The sequence below is a fragment of the Equus asinus genome, chromosome 7 (genome assembly GCF_041296235.1).
Source record: "Equus asinus isolate D_3611 breed Donkey chromosome 7, EquAss-T2T_v2, whole genome shotgun sequence".
NCBI lineage: Eukaryota > Metazoa > Chordata > Mammalia > Perissodactyla > Equidae > Equus > Equus asinus.
Genome location: NC_091796.1, coordinates 101,966,654 through 101,980,492, shown reverse-complemented (window position 1 = coordinate 101,980,492; position 13,839 = coordinate 101,966,654). Strand labels below are relative to the sequence as shown.

Sequence of the window (13,839 nt, the reverse complement as noted above, 5' to 3'; positions counted from 1 at the left end):
AAAAACACTAGCCATAAAGGAAAAACTGGTAAACCAGAAGTGATTAAAATTTAGAACTTCAGTTCATCAAAAGACACATTGCAAAGGGGCCAGCCCAGTTAAGTTTGTGCACTCCACTTTGGCAGCCTGGGGTTCGTGGATTTGAATCTCAAGCACAGACCTACACACCACTTGTCCAGCCATGCTGTGGCAGTGTCCCACATACAAAATAGAGGAAGACTGCCACAGATGTTAGCTCAGCAACAATCTTCTTCAAGCAAAAAGAGGAAGATTGGCAATACATGTTAGCTCAGGGTCAGTCTTCTTCATGAAAAAGAAAAAAGACACATTACAAGAGTGCAATGGCAAACCATAGGATGGGAAGAGATTTTTAGAACTCCTATGTTCAACAAAGGATTCATATCCAGAATATATAAAAACTCCAACACTTAAATAAGAAAAAAGATAACCCAATCTGTTAAAAATGAGCAAAAGACTTGAACAGGCACTTCACAACAGAGAATATACAAATGGCTAACCAGCATATGAAAAGGTGCTTAAATCACTAGTTAGCAGGGAAATGCCAATTCAAACCACACTGAGATCTTCTACACAACCACGGAATGGCCAAAAAAAAATTTTTAATGTTTGACAGTACCAAGTGGAGGTGAGGCTGCAGAGCAACTGGAACACTCACACTTTGCTAGCAGGAGTAGGAATTGGTATAACCACTTTGGAAAACCGTTTGGCAGAAACAGTCTATTAAAGCTGAAGACACACATTAACTATGAACAGCAATTCTACTCTTAGATATGTACTCAACTAAAATAAACATACAGGTGAACCAAGAGACAGGAACAAGGATGATTACAGCAGCATTATGCATAATCGCTCTGAAGCAGAAACTACTCAAGTAACCATCTACAATAGAACACATCAATTGTAGTATATAATTTGTGGTGGTTTTAAAAAACAGTCACAAATTTTTTGACCCACCTCCCAGAAAGATGTGAGGTCTAAGTTCCAGGCAGGCGTTTGTCTACTTCAATCAATAGAATAGAGTGGAAATGATATTATGTGACTTACGAGGGTAAGTCACTCTCAGGAAGCTTCCGCTGGGAAGCCAGCCAACATGCTGTGAAGAGCCAAGGCCTCGTGGAGAATCTCCCAGTGGAGAATCTGCAACCAGGGCACAGCCACTTTCATAGCAACCACTATGCTGGTGATAAGGTGATAAGGCTTATTCCCAAAACAGAAGAGAAAGCATCTGCACCGAAGAAAATATGCCACCAACATAAGCCCCTACACACGCCATGTCCAGTTTAAGCTTGGTGTCTCAGGACAAGGGCCCAGAAGGAGGATGCAGGAGCACACCCTGCCCCAAACTGGGCTTATTTTATCCAGTCCCAGAACGACTGTGCTCGCCAGGCATCTCCTAAACCTCCTCTCCTCTTCGAAGGAATCTCTGCTACTGGATACCGACATTAACCTTCCTCTGGTCATATACGATCACCAAGCCCATTACAGCCTTTTCAGCAGCAATAACTGAACACTACCTAAACCGTCCACCAGGGACTGTTGCAAAGAAGGTGCAAAAAAGCACAGAAGTTTCAGGGAGAAGTTTCCATCTCCACTGAAACCGTGTTTTAGTACACCATCTGTAGTCCCAGATGATCCTGGTCTTCAAGACATCCCAGCCAAGGCACCATCCATGTGAATGAAGGAGACTCTAAATGATTCTAGATCCCAACCAACACAGAGAAGGGAAAGCTCTCCCCACCCAATTCCTAACCCACAGAAGCCATGAGCACAATAAAATCATTGTTATTTTACTCCACTAAGTTTGGAGTGGTGTGTAATGCAGTAATCAATAACCAAAACAAACGTGGCATGCAAGAAGAGACAACCAGAATGATAGAGCTGTAAAACAAAAAAAAAACTACATGCAACAACACGGATGATTCTCAGACACAATGCTGAACAAAAGAAGCTTGGTAGAAAGGAGTACATGTGGCATAATTCCATTTACATATGAGTTCGAAACCAGGCAAAAGTAAGCTATAGTTATAGAAGTCAGAAGAGTGGTTACCTTGGGTGGGAGTAATTACTGGAAAGGGGAACAAGAGAGTGCTAGAATAGTAAATGTTTTGATCTGGGAAGTGGTTATTATAGTGTTTGCTTTGTTAAAAAAAATCATTGAGCTAGATACTGAAGATTTGTGCAGTTTTTCTAGTATGTATGTTATACTTCAAAAAAAATTTTTTTTTAATCAGTGGAACTTGGTAACCCAACAGATGATGCAAGGGTGTGGAGAAAGAAATGATGACAAGTTCTCAGGCATGACTGACTAGGCAGTGCCAGTAAGTGCACGTGGGGCAAATAAAAACAGGAGCAGAAAGCAGAGGCCCGGTCTTATTCATTTTGTATCCAAGTATCAACCATAATACTTCACACATAGCCACTCCAGCTTCCAAGATACTCCTCTCATTTTCTTCCCACCCCTTCTTGGTGTCTTTTGTTGCCTCTTTTCTCCCAGCTGCCTCTTAATGCTGGGATTACCCAGGCATCCCCAATCCTCTCTTCACGCACGCAGACACATCCCTTTCTCCTGTATTTTCAACTTCAGTTGATGGCATAATCACCTACTTATTCTTTTAACCTAGAAACTTCAGAGTCGACCAAGAATTAGGATTGCAATTAGCCAAATCTAATAAAAAGAAATCTAACAGGATAAACATAAGCTCCCATGGTTGGACCCTGAAACTAATGCATAAAACAGGGCGAAGATACGGCTTAGACAGATCTAGGGATTTTATTTAACTCTTGGTTCAGTGTATGATGTGATTATCAGAAGAATATACCTAATAATAAGAATACAGGATACAGAAGAAATTCCTATATAATGGAAGAAAAGTGCTATATCTCAAACAAGAGAAGCCACTCTACTTCTTACTATCAAACCATACCTGGAGTACTGCATTCCAGTCTAAGCACTACAGCTTAAAGATGGAACTAAATCAAAGGAAAGCCACCAGTGCGGTGAACTGACATGAAGTCATGTCTTGGAAGGAATAGTTAATGAACTGGACATGTTTCAACTCAAAAAGACTGAGAAGCGGGGCTGGCCCTGTGGAGCAGAGGTTAAGTTCACATGTTCCAGTTCCGCTTTGACGGCCCAGGGTTCACAGGTTCGGATCCCAGGTATGGACCTATGCACTGCTTGTCAAGCCATGCTGTGGCCCGTGTCCCACATATAAAGTAGAGGAAGATGGGCACAGATGTTAGCTCAGGGCCAGTCTTCCCCAGCAAAAAGAGGAGGATTGGCAGCAGTTAGCTCAGGGCTGATCTTCCTCAAAAAAAGAGACTGAGAAGACCTGATGAGCACCTGCATGTATGTGAAAGGATGTTCTGTGGAACAGGGCTTCAGCTAGTTCTACATGTCTCCACAGGACAGAATTTGGTAGAAATACAAAAGCAGACTTCTACTCAATATGAGAACTTACTAACAGTCAAAACTTTACTAAAAACAGAGAGGCTGTCTCTAGAGCAGTGTTTCTCAACTGGGGACGATTTTGTCCCCCTGGCCAGGGATGCTGCCAAACATCACACAATTAAGAGAACAACCCTCCACAACAAGGAATGACCCATCTAAAATGTCACTAGTCCCATGGTTGAAAAACCTTGTTCGAAAGGTAATGAGTTCCCTGTCATTGGAGGCATGCCATTATGGACCAGACAGCATGATCCAATACATGACTTTCAAGAATGGTGGGAAATGAGTTGAAAAAGATTTTCTGTTTGAGATAACTCTCCACAGAAAAACACCCTCAGGTACGTTAAAGTGGTGATGATGACAAACATTTATTGAACGCTTACTGTGGGCCAGACGTTATAACACGTGGTTCAGGTACACATTTCACAGTTAATCCTCACAACCACCCTAGGAAACAGGTACTATTTCACCTTAATTTGATGGTAAAATTAGGCTGCCCTAATGTCACACAGCAGTCAATACTGGAACTCAGATCTACCTGACTCCAACGATATGCATAGCTGTCCAAAGCAGAAACGTGAAATGACTTTCAAAGCTTCTGTACTCTAGAAAACAAATGAAGCAGCACATATTCTAGAAGGATCAGGACAATGTCTGAACAGGTTTATACTCATTGCAAACTTAGTTGGCTAGGAGAAAGAGGAAAGGACTGTTTGAAGTAGTCCTGTGAAGAAGGAGAGAACAATTATCCTGATTGTCCCCAAGTGCCTACTTCTGTAAGAGCCAAGAAGCTCTTATATACCCATGGAATCTCAGTCAGAAGCTGAGATTAATGATGACATCCCTTTATCCATAGGCGTGAAAGCTCAGGATGGACAGACGTTTGAACATCCCCGACTGGGAATCCTGCCCTTAACAAATACACTAGATGCAGATACATGGTTTCTTGGCTGCCTATACTCAGGCCCATCTGTCACGATGGCAGTGTGCCTGCTCACATGTTGGTCAAACTGTCACTAGGGCATAGGTGCCAAGCAATGATAGTTTTAAATGGGCAGCTTGCATAGCACTGTAAGAGCTTGCTCTTCTGCAGAAGAAAAAAAATTCTGTGATAATACCGAAGGGTTACAATCACAAGTGAAACATTCTTGGTCAATCTCAACATTACAGTAGAAAACGACCTAGACTAGTAGAAAAGAATCAGACTAAAGAAGTTCGATCAAACAGAAAAGGTCGTTTGAAGACAAATAAGCGGTTGCATTAAAGCTTTTCACACTGCCAATCTTACCCTAATACACATCGTGGTAATCTCTCATGCAGCAAAATCCTTTGCTCAACAAGTCATCACTGATTTTTCTTTAAAAATGGGATGATATGTGTCTCTACGTTCTAAATAAAAAAGCAGAAACGCATTGATATTTAGGAGTTTGTCTGACATTAAGTAAGTTATATTTGTTGGTGGTTACTTTAAAAATAACCAGAAGTCTAATCTATATCCAAGATAATCTTTTAGATGCACAAAAGAAAGCAGAAACCAAATGAGACTCTAAGAGATGAAAAGAAAAAAGTATAATTTGTTCAGAGAAAGAAATCAAGAACTAAAATGGGTGATAAGGAAACAGAAACTATTTTCAGTCACAAATTAATAAATTAGGACTCAAGGACTGTCACCTGTCACATCCCCTGTACTATAAGCAAAATGTTCCTCAACTGCACTAGGTTCCTGTTCCATCTTTAAACATCTCCTGGACCACTGGCATTAGATATCTAATGTCCTCACTGCCTGGAAATCCTTCCCTCAAACTAAAACCCTCATGCTGCAATTTGAGCCTTTTGTCCTGTTCCGTCCTCGGCAATTCTGAAGAACAGCTGGTCCTCATCGTTCTCTGCATAGGTCTTCATAAACAAGTATCAGGACATACTCATTAAATAACCCGAGTCTCCTCTTTGCCATGATAAATAAAAGTGAACCATTAACTTGTCCTCGCTGAACCAATCAACTCTTATGTTTTTATCATCTCAGTTGCTCACCTCTTAAACCCTTTAGGCCTGATAAGAAATGTCATCCACATCAACAAGGAGCCAATAGAAACTACTCTTCTTCCCACAGGTACAACATATTAAAAGTAGCACTAACACAAAAGGGTTTGCAAGTCCAGCAGAGTTATCAGTATCCGTCACCAAAGAGAGTGGCCAAGTCTGAAATCTAGTGTAATTCTTCTGGGAACGGCTAAGGACTTAATATTCTGAGGGGACACCAGTTTTTTAGCTTTATGGTAGACATCTGTAACACAAAGTGGTAAGTCAAGTCAAGGATCACGGTTCTACCCTGTTGTTCCTGCAAACTACCACGCCATACATGGCCCTAAAACAACTTCTCTTGAACACCATTTCTGCCATATCATTTTCCTGCTCAAGAACCTACAGCACCTTTCTAGAGGCCAATGAAACAGATTGCCAACTCTCCGACCTAGCCAGCAGCTTCTGCACTCTTGAACTAACTACCCTTCCTTTACTTCCCTCCTCCCCTTCACTCACATCACAACAGCCAGTTCTTACTTCCTTTCTCTAAGACCTGTCTTTGCTCAGACTATTCTCTAAAATGTTTTCCCACTTCCTCTCAAATCTATACACACTTTTTTCAAGACTAAAGTCATGTCATACCTTCCTAAGTCTGTATTAATTTTCATACTTAATCACTTACTCATTTCCTCCAATCTTCATTTTGGTGTGCAGTTTCGAGTGTATGGCCAAGTGATTTTTCATAAAGGTAAAAAAAGTGACTCAGGGGCCGGCCCGGTGGCAGAGTAGTTAAGTTTGCACACTCTGCTTCAGTGGCCTGGGGTTCATGGGTTTGGATCCTGGACACAGACCTACACACCACTCATCAAGCCATGCTGTAGCGGTATGCCACATACAAAATAGAGGAAGACTGGCAAAAGGTGTTAGCTCAGGGCCAATCTTCCTCACTGGAAAAAAAAAAGTGATTCAATGGGATCATTTTGGGTTCACTTTTGCAAAGGATATGAGGTTTAGATCTTGGTTCTTTTTTTCTTTTCCTTTTGCCTATGGATGTCCAACTGTTACAAAACCATTTGTTGAAAACAACAGTTGCACTGCTGGCATTTACTCTAGAACAATGAAAACACAGATTCACACTAAAACCTGTACACGAGTGTTCACAGCAGCTTTATTTGTAATAGTCAAAACTAGAAACAACCCACATGTCCTTCAATGGTGAATGGTTAAACAAAATGTGGTAGAGCCACACAGTGGACGAGCATAATACAATGATCAAAACTAGGAAATTGACATGGATATAGTACTAGTAACTAAACTACTTATTCGAATTTCAGTTTTTAATTCTTTTTGTTTGTGTGTGCAGAGACACTTTATCATGTCTAAAAATTCGTGTAACCACCCCAACAATCAGGACAGAGAAGTGTGCTATCGCCCCAAAGAAACTCCCTCGTGCTACGCCTTTACAGTCACATCTCACCCCACCCACAGCCCACCCTGGCCAGAACTGACCTCTTCTCCATTTCTACAATTGCATCATTACGAGAAGGCCATATAAACGGAATAACCCAATCATCCATTCTTTGTACACTGGCTTTTTTCACTCAGTGCAATACCTTAAGCTCCAGCCAAACTGCTGTATGTGTCAATAATCTGTTCCTTTTTGTCATGAGTGGTGTTCCATTATATGGCTGCACCATTTTATTTAACCATTTACCGACTGAAGGACGTGTGGGGTTGTTTCTGGTTTTTGGCTACTATAAACAAAGCTGCTATGAACACTCAAGTACAGATCTCTGCGTGAACATAAGTTTTTATTTCTCTAGGATAAATGCCCAGGAGTGCAATTGCTGGGTCGTATGTTTAAGCGTTTTGTTTAACTTTTTAAGAGACTGCCAAATCTATTTCTAGAGTGGCTGTACCATTTGACATTCCTACCAGAAACATGAGAAGTAATATAAGTTTGAAAGTCACTATTTATAAAATATTTTGAAGCCCCCCCAAAATAAGATTAAGCCTCTTAAACGTTATAATCTGACCTTAGTTTTTAGAAAATGAATTTTAAAACCTTTTTTCCTGATTCCCAAATAATACTTTTTTCTTATTACTTCTAACAAAGAATTTATAATTAGACATAATCTGTATGTTGATAGCTCTGCTGTCATATTATATAGTACACTGCAGTAAGAAGTGCAAAAAAGCAACACTGCCCCTAGAAACAGTAAAAGTTTCTGTTTCTATGTCTTGCAGACATAGTCTATGAAGACTAAAGGTTTAACAGCACTTTCTAACGCTTAGTATTGTGAAATGTGATCGCAATTCATTTATACATAGAATCACCAAACAACGGCATTTGTTCAGCTGTTACTTGGTAAAACAATTTGAGAAAAGCAATTAACCTGAAATAAAGCTGAAGTTATCTTAGCTATAAAATTTCTAACATGACGATTTTTTTTTTTTGATTGTAGATATAACTGACAATTAGATAGACAGGGTCTCTTTCAGGTTCTTGAAACAAGGAGCTGGGTCTGGAGCAGACTTATCTGCCCCACATGCAAACAGCAGCAAGACAGCCAGCCTGCCAAGAGAAAGTGAAATAAACGCACAGAATGAAACTATAAAGCCCCCAAGAGTGGGATGGTGCTGCCCTTGATCCTAATGACTTTCCAGTTCTTATCAGTTCCTTGCAGAACCAACTATAGTGTTCTGGATATTGAGCTCCATAAGACAAATGAGTCCTTCCAATAAAGTCTCCCAGTTATTTAAAAAGAATATGACAGAACATTCCCAAATCTCAAACTAGTAACCTTGCAACTTAATTATATGATTCAACCTAGTATATCTTCCCCCTTCATGTATATGGCTTTACTGATAAACATTTTAGTGTGTGTATATATTTAATATTCATCCTAAATATCTGCCAGCGTGAACAGCGTCTGTCTTCATTCTCAAATCCTAGAGTACTGGTTCCCATCCTACGGGCCAGAGACCCATAGAGAGACAGGAGTTATAGCAAAGAAACATCAAACTCCATGCACCTACATGACGACTAAATAAATAATACGATTCACGATGTATTTTTCCAAATTGACAAAGACGCTGTCTAATAAAATTCTAAATAAATTTACCGAAGAATGTTACTAAAAGAGGAGTTCTTGTCAACAGTATTTATTGGTGAGTACTAAAATCTACCTCCTATTGGGGGGAAGGGCACACCTCATACCTGTCTAGGCTCCGTAGAGAACTTTTCTCTTTTAAAGTATTGTCCATAGGGCATCCAGAACAAGAATAATAAGTAGAAGGTGCTTGAGTTTGAGTGCAGAGACTTAAGACAACATTGGGAGAGACAGAGCAGGAGTTACTGGGAAAGTGCATGAGTACTTCAAAACAGCAACCTTGGAATGTCAGGCACTTATCACTCAGGAGCCCGGGGGAGGGGGGGAATCTAAGGGTACAGCCCTCTGCATCTTTATAATGGCAAGTGGGAACATATTCACAGGAATATTGGTCAAAAGGACCAAACATATCCTAGGGTACAAACCCATCTTGGTCCACCACCTAGCCAGATGCATTGTCAGGATTCTATCACCTTTCTAAATTAATCTTACATCCTCATTAAAAATTCCATACTTTCTTCAAATGTGCAGGGCACATGAGAAGTCAATAATGACTTCTTGTGCACTGGAGGCTAGATAAAAAACATCAAAAAACAAATGACCTCTACTAATTGAAAACTTGCTTCAACAAAATGCTATAACAGCAAGAACAGACTGCACCTAGCAGTTCCTAACACAGAGCAAGCACGAGGTATCTGGTGAATAAAGGAGTCCATTTCTACTCATGCTTAAATAACTTCCGCAAGCACATATAATATCCTACCAGTCTGAAAAATATTCTCCAGTCCCATTCAGTTACCAATCCATTCTCAAACCCATCAAGACCAATATTCATGAACACCTCACCCACACACACAAAGAGGCAGCATGTAACTCCCATTAGGGTCATGCCTGGTATGTGGAGATAGCAGCAGGTGCATATTTACATAAATTCAGGAGTCATCTTTCATTTGATATAAGGGAAATTTTAATGCTTTGCTTCATTTCCAGGAAGTTTTACTTTTCAAATCAAAAATATTTTCAAAGTTTTATTTTTCAAATCAAAATTTTATTCAGAGTACATTATATCTTATGAAAGATGGCTTTAAGGAAAAAATATATAGTTGTCAAAATTAAAATCTTGTTTTTTCTTTTTAGACATCTGGGACATTCATTTATATATTTATTATTATTTCACATGAGTTCTCAAATCCAAAAAAAAAAAAAGCTGGCCTAATTAACAAATTTAATTTTAGGGTCTGTCAACATTTTGAATGCCATTACTGTTATTTTTAAAATATACACTTGCATCCTGGAATAAAACTTCGCATAAGCTTTCCATGTAACCATTTCCTGGGCACTTACTAACTTACTACATGCCAGGTTCTATGCTTGACACGTTACTCCATTATCTCATTTGTTTAACAAATATCCTCTCACAATTTTTGCAGCACTGAACATAAGAAGCCAATACACTATACACCTGATATTTGTACTAGACACTTGCGCTAACTTGACAGTAATGCTTAACACAAGTTTATTGTTATTAAATCTAAGTTGTGTTACTGTATTAACACAGAATCTGATCAGCAATGCTGAGATGCACAGAGAATACCATCTGTGGTAGTTTCAGCACAGAAAGCTATTAAGTGACTACTTAAGTTACATTCTCTTCTACACGTATAAGAATATACTCTCATCTACTCAGAAATTTAATTCCAATTACCACATGCCATTTTGAACACTATAAACACAATCTGAATAAAACAACTATACAAAGAAACTTTGCTTTCCTCTGAAATTGCCTTAAAATTACCATTTTTTAAATGGAGAATTAAAATTTAAAAATTACCATTTTTTAAATCTACCATTAAACTCTCTCCAAAAGTATCACGCTCAGCATGTCATAAAAAGTAAGGCGCCTTTATTCTGAACTCTCAAAAATAAACGCTGCCCTACATTTTTTTTCCTTTTGCAAATTTCAGACTCAACAGATGGGCAATGCCAGTGAAGGAAAAAAAAAAAACAGGAATAATTAATGAGGCTCTTCAACAGTTCCCTAAAACCAACACCCTCCCAAAGGCAAAACTCGTATCTCCAAGTTGTTGCAAGAAAGGGAGATGGGGGAGGGAAAGGAAGAGTCGATACAAAGCGAGACAAAAATCGGTGACTTCATAGGAAAGAAGTTAGAAAATTGGGCGGCCTCAATAGGAGCCTAGCTTCTGCCTCCCCTCCCTCTCCCTGTCTCTCAACCCAGAGACTCTGGTGGTGTTTGTCGAATTTCACTAAATCACCTAAGAGTTCTGAGACCAGAGCCAAAAGCTATCTCGACAGTAGGAAAGACTATCTGTTGCCCTTGAATACAGCTGCATCAGTAAAGGGTGCCGCCCTGTCAGCTGGGGAGAGAGAACGGAGGAGGGACTATCAGAGAGACACGAAAATCCCTCCCAAAACTCCCCCACGGAGCTCCACCGCCTGGCACCTTGCTCCCAAGGGCAGGCTCTCCCCGGGCCTCACTGCGGGTGGACAGGCAAGCAAGAGGCGGTCTCCTGCTGCCCGGAACTGGAAGGCTATCCCCAGGGCGGCAGGCTCCTTCTCCCCTCTCAAGTCTCAAGTCACACATCACCTGCTCTGAGATGCCCTCCCTCACCCCCATCACGCCGGCGACAATCGTCCCTCCTCGAGTTAAGGGCGCTTTTCACGATCTGCCAATTATCGTCTTCGCTTCTACTCTGTTGCCGTCCGGAGCGTGAACTCCATGACAGCGGAAGGACCTCGTCGGTCCAGGCTGGCACGGACCCCATCTCCCAGACCCGGGTGCCCGGGTGCAAGTCTGCCCGCGCCGAAACGCCGTGCAGAACGTGGAGCCAGGCCCGGGGTCGGCCTGGACCGTGCAGGCAGCCCGGGACCGCAGCGCGGCCTGAGGGACACCAGGCAGGAAGGGAAGCCCGCGCCGCGCCGCCGGAGCCCTCGGCGCCGCCCGGGGTCACCGGCGCTCGGCTTCCCCGCGCCAGCCCAGGCCCCCGCCGCCCCCTCCGCGGCCCCCGCTCGGCCCCCGCGGTCGCCCTACCCCGAGCCGCAGACCCGTCGCCTTCTGCCCACTACGAACTTCCCGCCGCTTTCGCCGACTCGCAATTCCGCAGCGGCGCCGGCCCCGTCACACCCCGCAGTATGGGGCCTTCCTATTGGCTCAGGGCGAGCGGGGGAGGCGGGGCGAGCCGGACCGTCGCGTATGGGGGCGGAGCCCGCGCTGGCGCCTGCCGCCTCCGCAGGAATGCCGGGAGCAGTGGGCAGGCGCTGCCGCTGCATGCTGGGAAATGGAGTCTTTTACAAGGAAAGTAAGAACCCGGTCTCTGCCCCCGTGGGCTTCTGAGGAATGTGGTCCACAGCCTCTGAGTCGGTCCTTGCGATCAGATGCTGTACCCATCAGTGCTCTAGGAAGCGAAATAAATGTTGCCAATGTTCACAGTGGCTTGATTTATTAAATAAGTGTGTTGACAAAAGGTTGGATGTAAAAGTCCTATGTTCTCGTTGGCTGTCTCTCCTGCCTACTTGCACTTGTGTTTTCCCACCTTGTGGTCCGCTACCCTGGAATGCAGCTTGGTTCAGTATACCATGGCCTGGCTCCGGAAGCAAACAGCCCCCAGTTCAAATCCCAGCTCTTCCACTTTGTAGCTTTGTGACGTAAGTTGGTTAACCCCTATGAGTCTCAGTTTCCTATTCCTGTCAGGATTAAATGATCTAATTTATAGACAGTGTTCTGCACATAGTAGGTGCTCAATAAATAGTAGATCGTGTTAACGTTACTCTGCCCATCCATTGCCATGTGTCTAAATCCTGTCTTTCAAAGCCTATTTCAATGTCTATGTAACCTTCTGTAGTATTTCATTGCTTTGCATTTATAAAGAGTTGTCTAAGCCTCCATCATTCCTGAGACTATAAGCTTATTGCAGACTGGGACACTGTTTTAGATCAAAATCACCAAAGCCATAGGCAGCGGGAGATTTACAATGAAGCTAATAAAGCATTAAGCTCATGGCCTCACTTGCATGGGTCACTTCCAAAGTCCTGGGGAGGGCCTTAACAATGCGTTCACATAGGGATTTGGGGGGTGGGGGGACGGGCGAACCAGTTATTTGCCAAAGTTAGATATTTTTGTATGATTTTTCTTAAGGTGGACCCCCAAAATTGTGCGAGCTTCAGTCCTCACAAAACCTAGATTCACTCTGTCCATTGGACAGTGCAGCATTGTGCCCGACGGCTTACATCTGCCCCTCCAGATACCCTCCCCTGCTCCTGATATTTCTCCAGCCTGCCCTTGATCCCAGGAGGCTGTGCTGTACAAACCACTTCAAGGTTCCTGTGCCCCTGGCTTCCGATGGCTTTGGCTGGTAGGAAATCCCACAGAGGATTGGAAGGAAGGAGAAAGGTTGCGAAGGGTAGGTATTCCTCTGGATCCTTGTTGGCAAGGTCACCTCCAGGTGGCTGGGTCTCTCGGCTGAAGGTCCCTGCTCCCTGGCCCTCCCCTCCAGTTTGCAGTGACAGCTCCCTCCCTTTGTGCCTCAGATCTGCAGGTGATAATACCATGACTGCTGCTGAGCCACAAGTTACTGCTCCACTCCTGTGGTTCCCACCCCTACACCTGTTGATAGTCTCATTGCCAGTAAACCCACCTCAGATTATCCTGCGTCAAATGCGTCATCTGCTTCCTGTTGAGACCCTGACGGAAACACATGCACAAGGTGAGCACTTGATGAGTCTTTGTTGGCAAGGAGGTCTCAAGAGTCACACATCTCCTGGGTGTGGAATTCTGCAGCAAGACTCTGTGGGCAGAATCCATTAAAAGAGACATTCCACACACACACACATGCGTGCACACACACTAAGAAGACTTGGAACAGGACTTATCTGTCACATTGAACCGTGTTCCCCTAACCTCACCGTACACATGCAGAGGAAATGTCCCTGCTTCCACACTGGGTTAACAACAAGCTGGCCTTAAAGCGCAATTAAATCAGCAGTAGTGCATTGAGTATTCCAAGGTGAGACCAGAATGTGTTCATTCTGGAGCTCATGCTTACATCACCCTCAGTCAGATGGCATACTGTTAAATGCGACTTAAATGCAGTTCCAAGGCAGTTGCCAACACCTCCAACACCACCCACACATGCTGAGATGTCCTATGAGTGCAGAGTATGCGGGAGATCAGTCCAAGCTCCGTCACAGAGACAGCGTGCCTGAAATGCTGTAGGT

The 13,839-nt window shown here is 42.9% G+C and overlaps 1 protein-coding gene across 3 annotated transcripts in view; it reads right to left on the bottom strand.

Annotated features, from left to right (window-relative positions):
- VRK1 (VRK serine/threonine kinase 1) overlaps positions 1-11,778 on the bottom strand; it is an 80,074-nt gene extending 68,296 nt beyond the window's left edge. For 2 of the 3 annotated variants that reach the window (XM_070514281.1, XM_070514283.1), the window contains exon 1: positions 11,657-11,773. The gene's annotated coding sequence lies outside the window, so the exon portion shown is untranslated. Of the gene's footprint in view, positions 1-11,656 lie in introns of all 3 variants that reach the window. The other variant, XM_070514282.1, reaches the window with a different exon arrangement.
- Positions 11,779-13,839: the final 2,061 nt, after the last annotated feature.